Here is a 14,480-nt window from a genome sequence, read left to right on the forward strand (position 1 = left end):
GAGTCAGAGCCACAGAGTGTGCTCCCTGGGTCAGGCTGCCCAGGCTCCCACTCAGGGCCTCAATCTTGGGCCAGCTGTCTGGCCGCCCCTGCCTGTCCCCGTCATCACTGCGGTGGGAGCACTGGCTCCCAGGTCCCTACAGGGCTGTAGATAATGAGGGCCCTGCACATCAGAGCCCAGGCCGTGAGATGTGTCGGCCTGGGCAGTGATGCTTAACACTTTCCCCTCAGCTTTCTGTTGTGCATTATTGTCAGCATCGTCTTCTGTCTCTCTTCCCTCCCTCTTCCCCTTTCCCTTCCCCCCCTCCCCCACCTTCCCTCTTTTTCCTTCTTTTATTGTAGCTCCCAAAGGCACTCAGTACACCATTTTCAAGACAAATAGAGAGTGCCCTCCCTGTATTTGGTTCCAGAAGTTGAAGAATAAAAAAGACTTTGCTCAGGACAGAGCTGTTAGGAGTGAAAAGGAAGCAAGACTTTTATTATCATAGGCACTTTTTTCGTACTCACTAAATTCAGTTCAGAGAATGTCAGCTGAGCACCTGCTCTACCTTGGGCCCTGTGCTAGCTGCCTGGAAGCAAGAAGGAGTAAATGCATTCCATCCCCTCACAGAGCTGTCAGGCCGTGTGTCGCAAGAGCCTTGAAAGCTTCCAAAAAGAACTTCCGGTGAAGAAAACAACTGTATGTACATCATGTTTCCTCCCTTCAACAATCCATTATGTAAGCCCAGGTTTTTTTTTTTTAATACTTTCAATTTGTTTGAAAGTAAAAACAATTTACTTGGTGGCAAGTTTTAGACTGACTACAAATTTCCAGAAGTTAATTGAGGAAGGCTTCAGAAGTTGATCAGCAAAATTGGATGGAATAGAAACTTTTGAGCAGAGGCTTTGAGATGGTGTTTATGAAGAGGACTTCTTATACTTGGAAGCCCTTCGAGGGCTGATAGGGAGAAGGGTTCTTGGCGAGGGTTGCGGGGACAGGGTTACACAGTCAGGAAGCAGCTCACTGGAATTCAGAATGATAAGTGCCCTGTGAAGTGTGCACAAGGGGTGATGTTACTGCAAGGAGGCTCAACTGTCATGGGACTTTCAAGGGGAGAAATGACACGCAGAGGGAGAAGGACTTTACCAGAGGAGAACAGAGCAAGGCTGACCAGTGTTACTGGTGGGGAACAAGGCGTACTGACAGCCTCTGCTTGGCCAAACTCCCGTCGGCAACTCTGAGCTCTTCTTCAACTAGGCCCTCCCTTTGGCATGATCCTAAGGGCCGGATTTCAGTAAGGTGACTGATCGGTCAGTTAACACCTGGTCACACTTGAAATATCACCAGATTTCTCACCTCCCCACCCCATACATGCACCTCCCAAGGACTTCTCCTTCATCTGGCCTGCCCTCAGCAAGGATCTATAAGGCTGGTTTCGCTAGCATTTCCCCACCCTTGTTTCCTGTTAGTAACTGCGTCCTCTGACCCCAACAGGCCCTTGGCTGTGCTATATTCAGAAGTGCACCTGGTTCTGTACTGATGTCTCCTTTCCCTTCTTGCCATAGCTCCTGAGTAAAACCTAATTTTACCATTTAACTGCTGTCCAGCTCTGTTTTTTCTTTGATGTGTCTATTGGGACAGGCTGGGCTATACCGAGTAACATCTTGAGGATTGCAGGGGCTTAAAACAGCAAGGTTTTTGTATCCCTCTTGGTAACATCTACCTCACTGGCATGGGCTCTGTGGGCAGTGTCTCCTTCAGTGGTGGAACCTCGGCCTGAAGCACTGATAACAGGATGCAGTCAGGAGGCAGAGTGGTCACACCTGAGGGGGATGCATGCGTCACGGGTTTTCCCTGGGGGCTGGTCTGCTGAGCTGACCTGCTCCCTTCCCCTCACATTCTGTCTCCCAAACCATGAGGTTACCCGGCCCTTCATACATGTCTGAAACCATGTGGATGGCTCAAAGGGCCTGCTCAACCACATTCCATAGATTGAACTCTGCTGTGGGATGTCCTTTAAGACAGGGAAGAGACACCAGAATTGTGTTTCAGAAAGATAATTCTGCTGGTGTCCTGGTGACAGCAGATAGGGAGGAAATCTCCACATCTCCTGTGATGCCAAGTGGAGAAATAATGATGGCTTTGAGAGACATTCCTGAGGTAAAGTGAATGGGATTCGGTGAAAACCTCGCCCTGTGAGTTGACAGAGTGAAAGGCTCCAGGACAGGTTGTTGGTGGAGCAGAGCGTCATGGGAGAAGCCAGGCTGGGGTGCCCAGGCCCCCACGCCCCTCCTGGAGGGTGAGGCACCTCGCCGTCAGTCCAGTCATCTTGGTGGGAGCTGAAGGGCTGGCCATTGGTGGGGCCGAGGAGGAGGGCACTGCACTTGAGGAGACTCAGAAGCAAGCTGGCAAGAAGAGAGCAGGGAAGAGCACCCAGGACGCTGAGGGGGCAAGGCCTCTCGGAAGCAGGGCCCAGCCTACCCTCCAGCCTGCTGGGGAGTCTGCAGAAATAGACCTGAAAAAACTTCCACTTGGCCAATGATTAATTCTCGGTATATTTGCAAGAGTGATTTCAGTGCAGGGTTGGAGGCAGACATAGCAAAAATCCTGAGGTTCTTCAGAGGATTCTGAGCAGGCTCTTCTCACTCCTCAGAGAGTCCCTGCTTCCTTACTCTCCCAAATCACCTCGCAGAGCATCTCTCTCTAGAACTTTCCTTCACACGGTCCTCTCCAGGCCACTTGCACCCGTTTCCCTCAGCTGGTCTTGCTTCTGGAGGCCCGTGTGACCACCTGGACGGGCATTCCCACCCCATCTGGAGCATTATCTAGCTCTGGAGGCCTGTGTCACCACCTGTACAGGCGTTTCCACCATGTCTGGAATCATCACCTGGCTCTGGAGGCCCATGTGACCATCTGTACGGGCATTACCACCCCATCTGGAATCATCACCTGATTCTGGAGGCCCGTATGACCGTCTGTATGGGCGTTCCCACCCCGTCTGGCATCATTACCTGGCTCTGGACCCGTGTGACCATCTGTATGGGTGTTCCCACCCCATCTGGCATCATCACCTCACTCTGGAGGCCTGTGTGACCGTCTGTACAGGCAATCTCACCCCATCTGGAATCATCACCTCACTCTGGATGCCCGTGTGACTGTCTGTATGGGCTTTCCCACCATGTCTGGAACATCACCTGGCTCTGGATGCCCATGTGACTGTCTGTACGGGCTTTCCCACCCTGTCTAGAATCATTGCCTGGTGCTAGGGGCCCATGTGATCATCTGTATGGGCATGTCCACCACGTCTGGAATCAACAACTGGCTCTGGAGGCCTGTATGACCACCTGTACGGGCGTTCCCACCCCATCTGGAATCATCGCCTGGCTCTGGAGGCCTGTGTGACCATCTGTACAGGCATTCCCAACCTGTCTGGAATCATCACTTGGCTCTGGAGGCCCGTGTGACCACCTCTATGGGTGTTCCCACCGCATCTGGAATCATTGCCTGGTTCTGGGGGCCCATGTGACCATCTGAATGGGTGTTCCCATCCCATCTGGAATCATCGTCTGGCTCTGGAGGCCCGTGTGACCACCAGTATGGGCATTTCCACCCCGTCTGGCATCATCACCTGGCTCTGGAGTCCCGTGTGACTGTCTGTATGGGTGTTCCCACCCCATCTGGAATCATCACCTGGCTCTGGAGTCCCGTGTGACTGTCTGTATGGGTGTTCCCACCCCATCTGGAATCATCACCTGGCTCTGGAGTCCCGTGTGACTGTCTGTATGGGTGTTCCCACCCCATCTGGAATCATCACTTGGCTCTGGAGGCCCGTGTGACCACCTCTATGGGTGTTCCCACCCCGTCTGGGATCATCACCTGGCTCTGGACCCGTGTGACCATCTGCATGGGCGTTCCCACCCCATCTGGAATCATCGCCTGGCTCTGGAGGCCCGTGTGACCACCTCTATGGGCGTTCCCACCCTGTCTGGAATCATTGCTTGGCTCTGGACCCATGTGACCAACTGTATGGGCGTTCCCACCCCGTCTGGAATCATTGCCTGGCTCTAGAGGCCCGTGTGACCATCTGAATGGGTGTTCCCATCCTGTCTGGCATCATCGCCTGGCTCTGGAGGCCTGTGTGACCATCTGTATGGGCGTCCCCACCCCGTCTGGCATCATCCTCTGGCTCTGGCTTCTGTGCTGCACTGTAAACGGGGACTGTGTTGTGCTGTCTTTGCAAACTTAGTGTCTGTCTCCAAGGAAGATTTTCGAAATATAACGTAAGAGGAGAAAGAGGCAAGAAGAGCTTGAGGGAATGAGGGGGATAAGCACATTTTCAGAGGAAAGGGAGTCAATAAAGAGAAAGACTGAACATAAAAAAGAGAAAGAAGAAAACAGGCTAGATGTTTCTTTTCTGTGGAAGTGAAATAGCCTTGGCATGAAGACATACAGTGTCTCTGAGTCAGAGGCTCCTCTGAAACAGTAAGGTGTCGGCTCAATCAGCTTAAGGAGAACCTTGTTAGCTCCCACCAGATCTTCAGTGATTTATGTGCAGGTCTTCTTTTATTGCACTTTGCTTTTTGTGTTTCATAGATAAGTGCATTTTTTACAAATTGAAGGTTTGTGACAACCCTGTATCAAGTAAGTCTTAGATGTCATTTTTTCCAATAGCATTTCCTCACTTCTTGCCTCTGTCACTTTTGGTAATTCTAGCAATATTTCAAATCTTTTAAAATTATATATATTATGGTGATCTGTGGTCAGTGATCTTGATGTTACAGTTATAATTCTTTTTTGTAGGAGGGACCTTGAAATATAGTCACATAAGACAGCAAATTTAATTAATAAATGTTATGTGTGTTCTGACTGCTCTGTTGACCAGCTGTTTCCATTTCTCTCCTTCTCCTCAGGCATCCTTATTTCCTAAGACACAACAGTATTGAAATTAGGCCAGTTAACAACTTTACAATGGCCTCTAAGTGTTCAAGTGAAAGAAGAGTTGCATGTTTCACTTCAAATCAAAAGCTAGAAATGATTAAGCTTACTGAGGAAGGCATGCCAAAATCAAATATAGGCCAAGAAGTAGTAGACCTCTTATGCTAAACAGTTAGCCAAGTTGTAAATGCACAGGAAAAGTTCTTAAGAGAGGTTAAAAGCACTGTTCCAGTGAACACACAAATAGTAAGAAAACCACACAGCCTTATCACTTAGATGGATAAAGTGTTAGTGGTCTGGATAGAGGAACAAAAGAGCCACAACATTCCCTTAAGTCAAAGAGTAATTCATCAAGGTCTTCAGTTCAGTCGCTCAGTTGTGTCCAACTCTTTGTGATCCCATGGACTGCTGCACGCCAGTCTTCTCTGTCCATCACCAACTTCCAGAGCTTACTCAAACTCATGCCCATTGAGTCAGTGATGTGATTCAACCATCTTATCCTCTATCGTCCCCCTCTCCTCCTGCCTTCAATCTTTCCCAGCATCAGCGTCTTTTCCAATGAGTCAGCTCTTTATATCATGTGGCCAAAGTATTGGAGTTTTAGCTTCAGCGTCAGTCCTTCCAATAAATATTCAGGACTGATTTCCTTTAAGATTGACTCGTCTGATCTCCTTGCTGTCCAAGGGATTCTAAAGAGTCTTCTCCAACACCACAGTTCAAAAGCATCATTCTTTGGTGCTCAGCTTTCTTTATAGTTCAACTCTTACATCCATACATGACCACTGGAAAAACCATAGCTTTGACTAGATGGACCTTTGTTGACAAAGTAATGTCTCTGCTTTTCAATATGCTGTCTAGATTGGTCATAGCTTTTCTTCCAAGCAGCAAGCATCTTGTAATTTCATGGCTGCAATCACCATCTGCAGTGATTTTGGAGCCCCCCAAAATAACATCTGTCACTGTTTCCATTGTTTCCCCAGTGAGTTGCCATGAAGTGATGGGACCAGATGCCATGATCTTAGTTTTCTGAATGTTGAGTTTTAAGTCAGTTTTTAAAAAAAAAATTATTTAATTTATTTTAATTGGAGGCTAATTACAATATTGTGGTGTCTTTTGCCATACATTGACATGAATCAGCCATGGATGTACATGTGTTCCCCCATCCTGAATCCCCCTTCCAACTCCCTCCCCATCCCATCCCTTAAGCCAACTTTTCTCTCTTACACTTTCATCAAGAGGTTCTTTAGTCCTTCTTCACTTTCTGTCATAAGGGTGGTGTCATCTGCATATCTGAGGTTATTGATATTTCTCCAGGCAATCTCAATTCCAGATTGTGCTTCTTCTAGTGCATCATTTCACATGATGTACTCTGCATATAAGTTAAATAAGCAGGGTAACAATATTCAGCCTTGACGTACTCCTTTCCCAATTTGGAACCAGTCTCTTGTTCCATGTCCAGTTCTAACTGTTGCTTCTTGACCTGCATACAGATTTCTCAGGAGGCAGGTAATGTGGTCTGGTATTCCCATCTCTTAAGAATTTTCCACAGTTTGTTGTAATCCACACAGTCAAAGGCTTTGGCGTAGTCAATAAAGCAGAAGTAGATGTTTTTCTGGAACTCACTTGCTTTTTTGATGATCCAGTAGATGTTTTCAATTTGATCTCTGATTCCTCTGCCATTTCTAAATCCATCTTGAACATCTGGAAGTTCACGGTTCACATATTGTTGGACGGAGTTTCCGTGTCATTGTATAGGAGGCAGTGATCAAGACCATCCCCAAGAAAAAGAAATGCAAAAAGGCAAAATGGTTTTTGAGGAGGCCTTACAAATACCTGAGAAAAGAAGAGAAGCTAAAGGCAAAGGAACAAAGGAAAGATATACCCATTTGAATTCAGAGTTCCAAAGAATAGCAAGGAGAGATAAGAAAGACTTCCTCAGAGACAAATGCAAAGAAATAGAGGAAAACAATAGAATGGGAAAGACTAGAGATCTCTTCAAGAAAATTAGAGATACCAAGGGAACATTTCATGCAAAAATGGGCTCAATAAAGGACAGAAATGGTATGGACCTAACAGAAGCAGAAGATATTAAGACAAAGTGGCACTAACACACAGAAGAACTATACAAAAAAGATCTTCATGACTCAGATAACCATGATGATGTGATGACTCACCTAGAGCCAGACATCCTACAGTGGGAAGTCAAGTGGGCCTTAGGAAGCATCACTACAAACAAAGCTAGTGGAGGTGATGAAATTCCAGTTGAGCTATTTCAAATCCTAAAAGATGATGTTGTGAAAGTGCTGCACCTTATGCCAGCAAATTTGGAAAACTCAGCAGTGGCCCCAGGACTGGAAAAGTCAGTTTTCATTCCAATCCCAAAGAAAGGCAATGCCAAAGAATGTTCAAACTAAGGGCTTTCTCAGTAAAATTTTAATTCAATTATCTGTTGATGGGTGGGGTTGCGCTTCCTCCCTAATAGTGTTTTGGCTTGAGGCGACCCAGCCCTGGTATCAGTGGGCTCTATGGCTGGGTTGATGGCAACCTCTGAGAGGGTTTACACCATAGGGAACCTTCCCAGACTGCTGTTGTCAGTCCCTCTGTCCCCATGGTGAGCCCCTTCCAACCCATGCCTCCACAGGAGACCCTCCAACTCTAGTAGGTAGTTTTGGTTCAGTCTCCTGTGGAGACACTGCTCCTTTCCTTGAGTCTTGGTGTGCACAAGCGTTTGTTTGTGCCCACCAAGACTGGAGTCTGTTTCCCCCAGTCCTGCAGAAGTCTTGTAATCAAATCCCATTGGCCTTTAAGGTCAAATTCCCTGGGGATGCCCAGTCCCTTTTTTGGGTCCCCAGGCTGGGAAGCCTGACCTGGGGTTCCTAACCTTCACTACAGTGGGAGAACTTCTTTGGAATTATTGTTCTCCAGTTAGTGGTTCACCTTTGGACGTGGGGTAACTTTTTTCTCGTGGGTTCCAGTGTCCTCCAGTAGATGGTTGTTCAACAGCCAGTTGTGATTTTACTCCCATAAATGTGTTTCTTTGCAATACATTTGGACACTCATGGGGTGATAGTGAATCTATCGTTATCTTGTTCACTAGTGATGTTTTATTATTGTGTTCTTAGGATATGCTTTTAAATTCTCTTCCTTTATACCTTAGCATGCCAAGGGTGACGGGTGGCCTTTACACTAAATTCTGTCATTCACAAGACCTGGGGTAACAGGAGAGGCAGAGAGGAAGGCAGGAAAAAAGACTTCAGGAATATATCCTTCCTCTAACTCAGCAAAGTATTCCTCCCTCATGTGCCTGCCGAGTTTTCTTTTGCTTCACATATATGTAACAGAGACATTTTACAAAACCTAAACATTAAGTCTTCAGATTTACCTTAAAGTTCTGCACCTTTGAAGTCCCTTTCGTTTGAGGTCAGGATCCCTAGGAGAGTGCACTTCACCTCTTGAGCAAGGCAGCAGGGTGATTAGGATACATCCTAAAGATTCCCGTAGCCCTCTTCCCAGGTCCAGGACCAGTTGTGGGAGAGCCAGACTGGGAGAGAAAAAGAGCACCCACCCCAGTAAGTATTTGCGACATACTTATGTTTAAAAGTTGAAAGTGAAAGTCACCCAGTCGTGTCCAGCTCTTTGTGACCCCATGGGCTATACAGTCCATGGAATTCTCCAGGCCAGAATACTGGAGTAGGTAGCCTTTCCCTTCTCCAGCAGATCTTCCTAACCCAGGAATCGAACTGGGGTCTCCTGCATTGCAGGCAGATTTTGTACCAACTGAGCTATCAGGGAAATTATTTAAACATAAATAACATAACCCTCTGCCCCTTGCCCAGTTTTTAGTTGGAAAGGAAGGTGCACATCCTTTGAGTTGAGTGAGGGAGCCAAAGGTGAAGGCCACCAAACAAGACAGTGGGCTCATCAAGTTCCTGCGAGGTGCAATGTGGTTGGCAGAAGAGACCCTGAAGTTCAGCTTTCCCAGGGCTGCCCTCATTCCCAGGAGGAGGGGGGCCTACAGTCCCAGCAATGGAGTCCCAGACACCAAGGCAGTGGAGAGGAGCAGAGCGGGGTTAAATCTGAACTACAGATAAGCAACATGTGTATGTGGCTTTTGGTCTTTTTTAAAATTGAAGTATATTTAATTTACAATGTTGTATCTATTTCTGGTATACAGCAAAGTGATTCAGTTCTACAAATATGTATGTGTTTCTTATATATATAAGAATGTTTTCCAGATTCTTTTCCATTTTAGGTTATTACAAGAAGTTGAATATAGTTTCCTGTGCCATACAGTAGACTTCTGTAAACAAAATAATTTTTTTAAGTAAAAGTAGATCTCATACAATATTTGGGACATATTTTATGTTTAAAAATTATTTGTTTTTTATCTGAAATTCGCATTTAACTGGCAATACTGTATTTTATTTGGCAACCCCATTTTTTTGCCCAATAACAATTAGCTATTTCCATTTACATTATGGTTGGTGTGCTATGTGCTTAGTCGCTCAGTCATGTCCAACTCTTTGCAACTCCATGGACTGTAGCCTGCCAGGCTTCCCTGTCCATGAGGCTTCTCCAGGCAAGAATGCTGGAGTGGGTTGCCATGCCCTCCTCCAGGGGATCTTCCCAACCTGGGGATTGAATCCAGATCTTCCACACTGCAGGCGGATTCTTTACCATCTGAGTTACCAGGGAAGCCCAACTACAGCCATGGTTGGTATAATTATCATGAAATATTGATACAAACATCAGTTCTGCAGAACTCCTGGAGTTATTAAACTGGGTGCCAGCTTATTTAATACATTAATAAGGAGCCCATCTTATCATGTTAGGAAAACACCCAACCTTTCCTTCCTGCATGTCTCCTGTACCCCCCATGCAGATAATGTCACATCTGGGGCTTCCAGTCACCATACATATGGGTTTCCCCTCACCAAGCAACTTTGAAACACCAGTTGAGTGTCCTACAGCTTAACTCAGTATGTGGTATCCTACATGACCCCATATACCAGGAGATAGCATCAGAGCCCACGGGTGAAGGGCTCAGTTCAACAAGACCATCCCCATTTCAGGTGCCAATCCCAAGCAGTGGGTTCCCAGGTTGCCCACAACTTCTGTCCCATTGGGCTACAGTCAGAAGTTCCCACAACCCCCTCCTTATTTAATGAATTTGCTAGAGTGAGCAGCTCATGGAACTTGGGGGAACACTCGCTTATGTCAGTGTATTAAAGCACATGAGAAAGGATACAGATAAACAGCCTGATGAAGAAATACTCCCAGCAAGTTCTGGGAGCGTCCCGAGCACAGGAGATTTTGTCTTCTGAGCCTGGGGTGCATTACCCTCCCAGTACACAGATATGTTCACCAACCCACAAGTTCTCCAAACACCATACTTTAGGAATTTTTATGGAGGCTTCCTCATGTAGGCAGAATCAATTTTAACTCCATTTCCAGCCCCTCTATCCTCTCTAGAGAAGTGAGGGTGTAGGATAGAAAAATTCCAAGCTTCTAAGCATGGTTTGGTCTTTCTAGTGACCAGGAGCCACTGAGGAACCCTTTAAAGTATTACTTTAAATTATTTTAATTTACTTTATCTACTTCGGAAAATAAACTTGTTCTATGTACAAATAAAATTAACTTTTTTTATTGAAGTATATTTGATTTGCAACATTGTATTGGCTTCCCCAATGGCTCAGTGGATAAAGAATCTGCCTGCAATTCAGGAGTCACAGGAGACGTGGGTTCAATTCCTGGGTTGGAAAGAGAGCTTGGAGAAGGCAATGGAAACTCACTCCAGTATTTGTGCCTGAAAAATCCCATGAACAGAGGCCAGCAGGCTACTGTCTGTGGGTCACAAAGGGTCTGGCATGACTGAGCAACTAACACACACACACACACACACACACACACACACACACACACACACACAGCTGATTTATAATATCGTATTAGTTTCTGGTGTACAGCAAAATGATTTAGTTATACATATATATCTATTATTTTTCTGATTCTTTTCCAATTTATGCTATTACAAAATATTGAGTATAGTTCTCTCTTCTATACAGTTATGTTCTTGTGGTTTATCTATTTTATATATAGTAGTGTACATGTATTCCCAAACTCCTAATTTATCTGCCCTGCTATCTTTCTCCTTTGGTAACCGTAATTTATTCTCTGTGTCCATGGGCCTATTTCTGTTTTGTAAATAAGTTCACTTGTATCATGTTTAGATTCCACATGTAAGTATATCATATGATAATGATCTTTCTCTGTCTGACTTACTTCACTTAGCATGAATATGTCTAGGTCCATTCACGTTGGTGCAAATGGCATCATTTCATTCTTCTTTTGGCTGAGCAATATTCCATTGTATAAAAAGTGATTAAATTATTTTAATTTACTTTCCACAACTGGGTGTTGTTTCTGCTTTGGCTCAGCCTCTTCATTCCTTCTGGAGTTATTTCTCCACTGATCTCCAGTAGCATATTGGGTACCTACCGACCTGGGGAGTTCATCTTTCAGTGTCTTATCTTTTTGTCTTTTCATACTGTTCATGGGGTTTTCAAGGCAAGGATACTAAAGTGCTTTGCCACTCACTTCTCCAGAGGACCAATTTTGTCAGAATTCTCCTCCATGACCCATCCATCTTGGTGCCCTTACACGGCATGGCTCAGAGTTTCATTCGGTTAGACAAGGTTGTGGTCCATATGACCAGTTTGGTTAGTTTTCTGTGATTGTGGTTTTCATTCTGTCTGCCCTCTGATGGGTGAGGGTAAGAGGATTGTGAAGGCTTCCTGGTGGGAGGGACTGGCTGTGGGTAAAACTGGGTGTTGCTCTGTGGTCAGGCCCATGCTCAGTAAATCTTTAATCCAATTTTCTGCTAATGGGAGAGCTGTGTTCACTCCCTGTAGTTTGACCTGAGGCCAAACTGTGGTGGGGTAACAGCAATAATGTCAACCTCCTTCAAAAGGCCTCATGCCAGCATGCCAAGGCTCCCAGGACTGTTGTAGTCAGTTCCCCTGACCCCACAGCAGGCCACTGTTGACCCACACCTCTGCCAGAGACTCCTGGACGCTCAGGCAAGTATGGCTCAGTCTCTTGTGGGGTCACTGCTCCTTTTTTTCTGGGTCCTGGTGCTCACAAGGCTTTGCTGTGCCCTCCAAGAGTCTGTTTCCCTGGGAGTTCTGAGTCCTTTTGCTGGATTCCCAGGTTAGGAAATCTGTTGTGGGCCCTAGAACTTTTACAACAGTGTATGAACTTCTTTGGTAAAATCATTCCCCCGTTTGTGGGTTGTCTGCTCGGAGGCTCTATGGTGGAGCTAGTAGTGACCTCCTTCAAGAGGACTGATGCCACACGCCACGCCTCCCTGGTCTGCTGCAGCCAGAGCCCCTGTCCCCGTGCAGGTCACCGCTGACTCGTCCCTCCACAGGAGACACTCAAAACACTCTCAGGCAGGTCTGGCTTAGCCTCTTGTGGCAGTCACTGCTCCTTTCCCTTGGTCCTAGTACACACAAGGTTTTGTTTGCATCCTCCAAGCATCTCTGGAGGGTCTGCAGATGGTGACTTTGACCATGAAATTAAAAGACGCTTATTCCTTGGAAGAAAAGCTATGGCAAACCTAGACAGTGTATTGAAAAGCAGAGACATTATTTTGCTGGCAAAGGTGTCTAGTCAAAGCTATGGTGTTTCCAGTAGTCATGTATGGATGTGAGAGTTGGACCATAAAGAAGGCTGAGCACTGAAGAATTGATGCATTTGAACTGTGGTGTTGGAGGAGACTCTTGAGAGTCCCTTGGACAGCAAGGAGATCCACCCAGTCCATCCTAAAGGAAATCAATCCTGAATATTCATTGGAAGGACTGATTCTGAGGCTGAAACTCCAGTACTTTGGCCACATCATGTAAAGAGCTGACTCATTGGAAAAGACTCTGATGCTGGGAAAGATTGAAGGCAGGAGGAGAAGGGGACGACAGAGGGTGAGATGGTTGGATGGCATCACCGACTCAATGGACATGAGTTTGAGCAAGCTCTGGGAGTTGGTGATGGACAGGGAAGCCTCTTGTCCCTGGTGGCCCCAGGGAAGTCCATGGGGTCGAAAAGAGTCAGACACGACTGAGCGGCTGAACAACAACAACAAATCCACTTTGGAGAGTTAACTTGGTTTGTCTATGTACAAATAAAAGTAGCATGCTTAACTTCTAAGTGGAAATTAGATAACATTTTTCCAGCTTTTCCTCAGCCAGAATACCATAGTCTATCTCCTGGGCTCAGATCCCAGCTCTCCCACCTGCTGTTGTTGATAACCTTCCTCTGGCCTCAATTTTCCTCATCTAGAAAAGGAAAAAAAATCAGAATATACCTCACAGTCTTTTGTGAGAGATAAGGTAGTCCATCTATAGAAACCAGTTAGATAGATATCTACTTTATAAGCAGTATTTGAGGATGTTACCTAACTTAGTTTTGAAATGTGTAGGTGTCACCTGACGTGACTGATCTAATGGACCTGGGTCCTTACCCCTACCCCACAACCAGTCACTGCCTCCAAAGCTTTAGAGATTCGATAGAAATGAAAAATGTGTGTAAAATATACCTAGTGCTGGGAATACAGAGGGTTGCTTCTCACTTACACTTAACTATGAAAACCAGAGTGAAAACTATGAAAACTCACAGACTTTTAGGCCCGTGTCTCAAGAGAATCAAATAAACACCATTGCCATTTAAACAGTGGAATTAAAATCACACTATAGCGCTCTCACTGCTGTGTGTGTGTGGGAGAGGTGTATGGGGGAGAATTAATAAAAACCTCCCCAGGTATATTCCCTCCCCATTACTTTCCTGAAACATGCTTAGTATTCTGCAGTACATAATAGATTGAGAATGTATGGAAATAATTTATAAAAGGTGATTATAATATCTGTAAGCATATATAGCATATCTGTAAACATTTTTTTTCACAAAAATATGGGACTATTAACTTATTTAAAGAAATCTTTCTATAGCGTCAGGTTGGGTCTCTGATTTTTGTACCTGGCCACTTTTGGGGACCCCTCAGAGCAGAAGGAAGGAACAAGGGGGCCACCCAAGAGGGGGCAGTTACCCTGACTCCTTTGCAGGATGGCTAGCGGAGAAGTTGCACAGAGAAGCAGAAAGGCTCCTCATGAGACATCCAGGCTCACAGTAGTCCGTGCTTCTCATTCAGGTGGGAGTTTTCACCCAGGGGACTGAGAGGTTTAGGAGTGCCCTGTGCACAGCCCAGAAGAAATGTTGTATATCAGGGAATTTGGTTTATTCTGACTGGCACTTGAGAAAACACTGAATGCCAGGGTTTTCTATTCAACTCCAGTGCCTTCCAGTGGATCTGGAATGTGCAGGGCGGAAGGCCAGGGTGCAGGGACTAAGGCTGCAGGCTGGTCTCTCCAGGTCAGGCAGAGCACACACAGGCACCTTCAGCAGGTCATGTTTAAGAAAGCACCTTTAAAGGGATAAACATGAAACTGCATTTTTTACGTGTAGCCAAGTATCACACCCCTCTTTTCACACGGTGGAATGTAAAGTTATACTTCCTT

The sequence above is a fragment of the Bos indicus x Bos taurus genome, chromosome 21, assembly GCF_003369695.1.
Source record: "Bos indicus x Bos taurus breed Angus x Brahman F1 hybrid chromosome 21, Bos_hybrid_MaternalHap_v2.0, whole genome shotgun sequence".
NCBI classification, from domain to species: domain Eukaryota; kingdom Metazoa; phylum Chordata; class Mammalia; order Artiodactyla; family Bovidae; genus Bos; species Bos indicus x Bos taurus.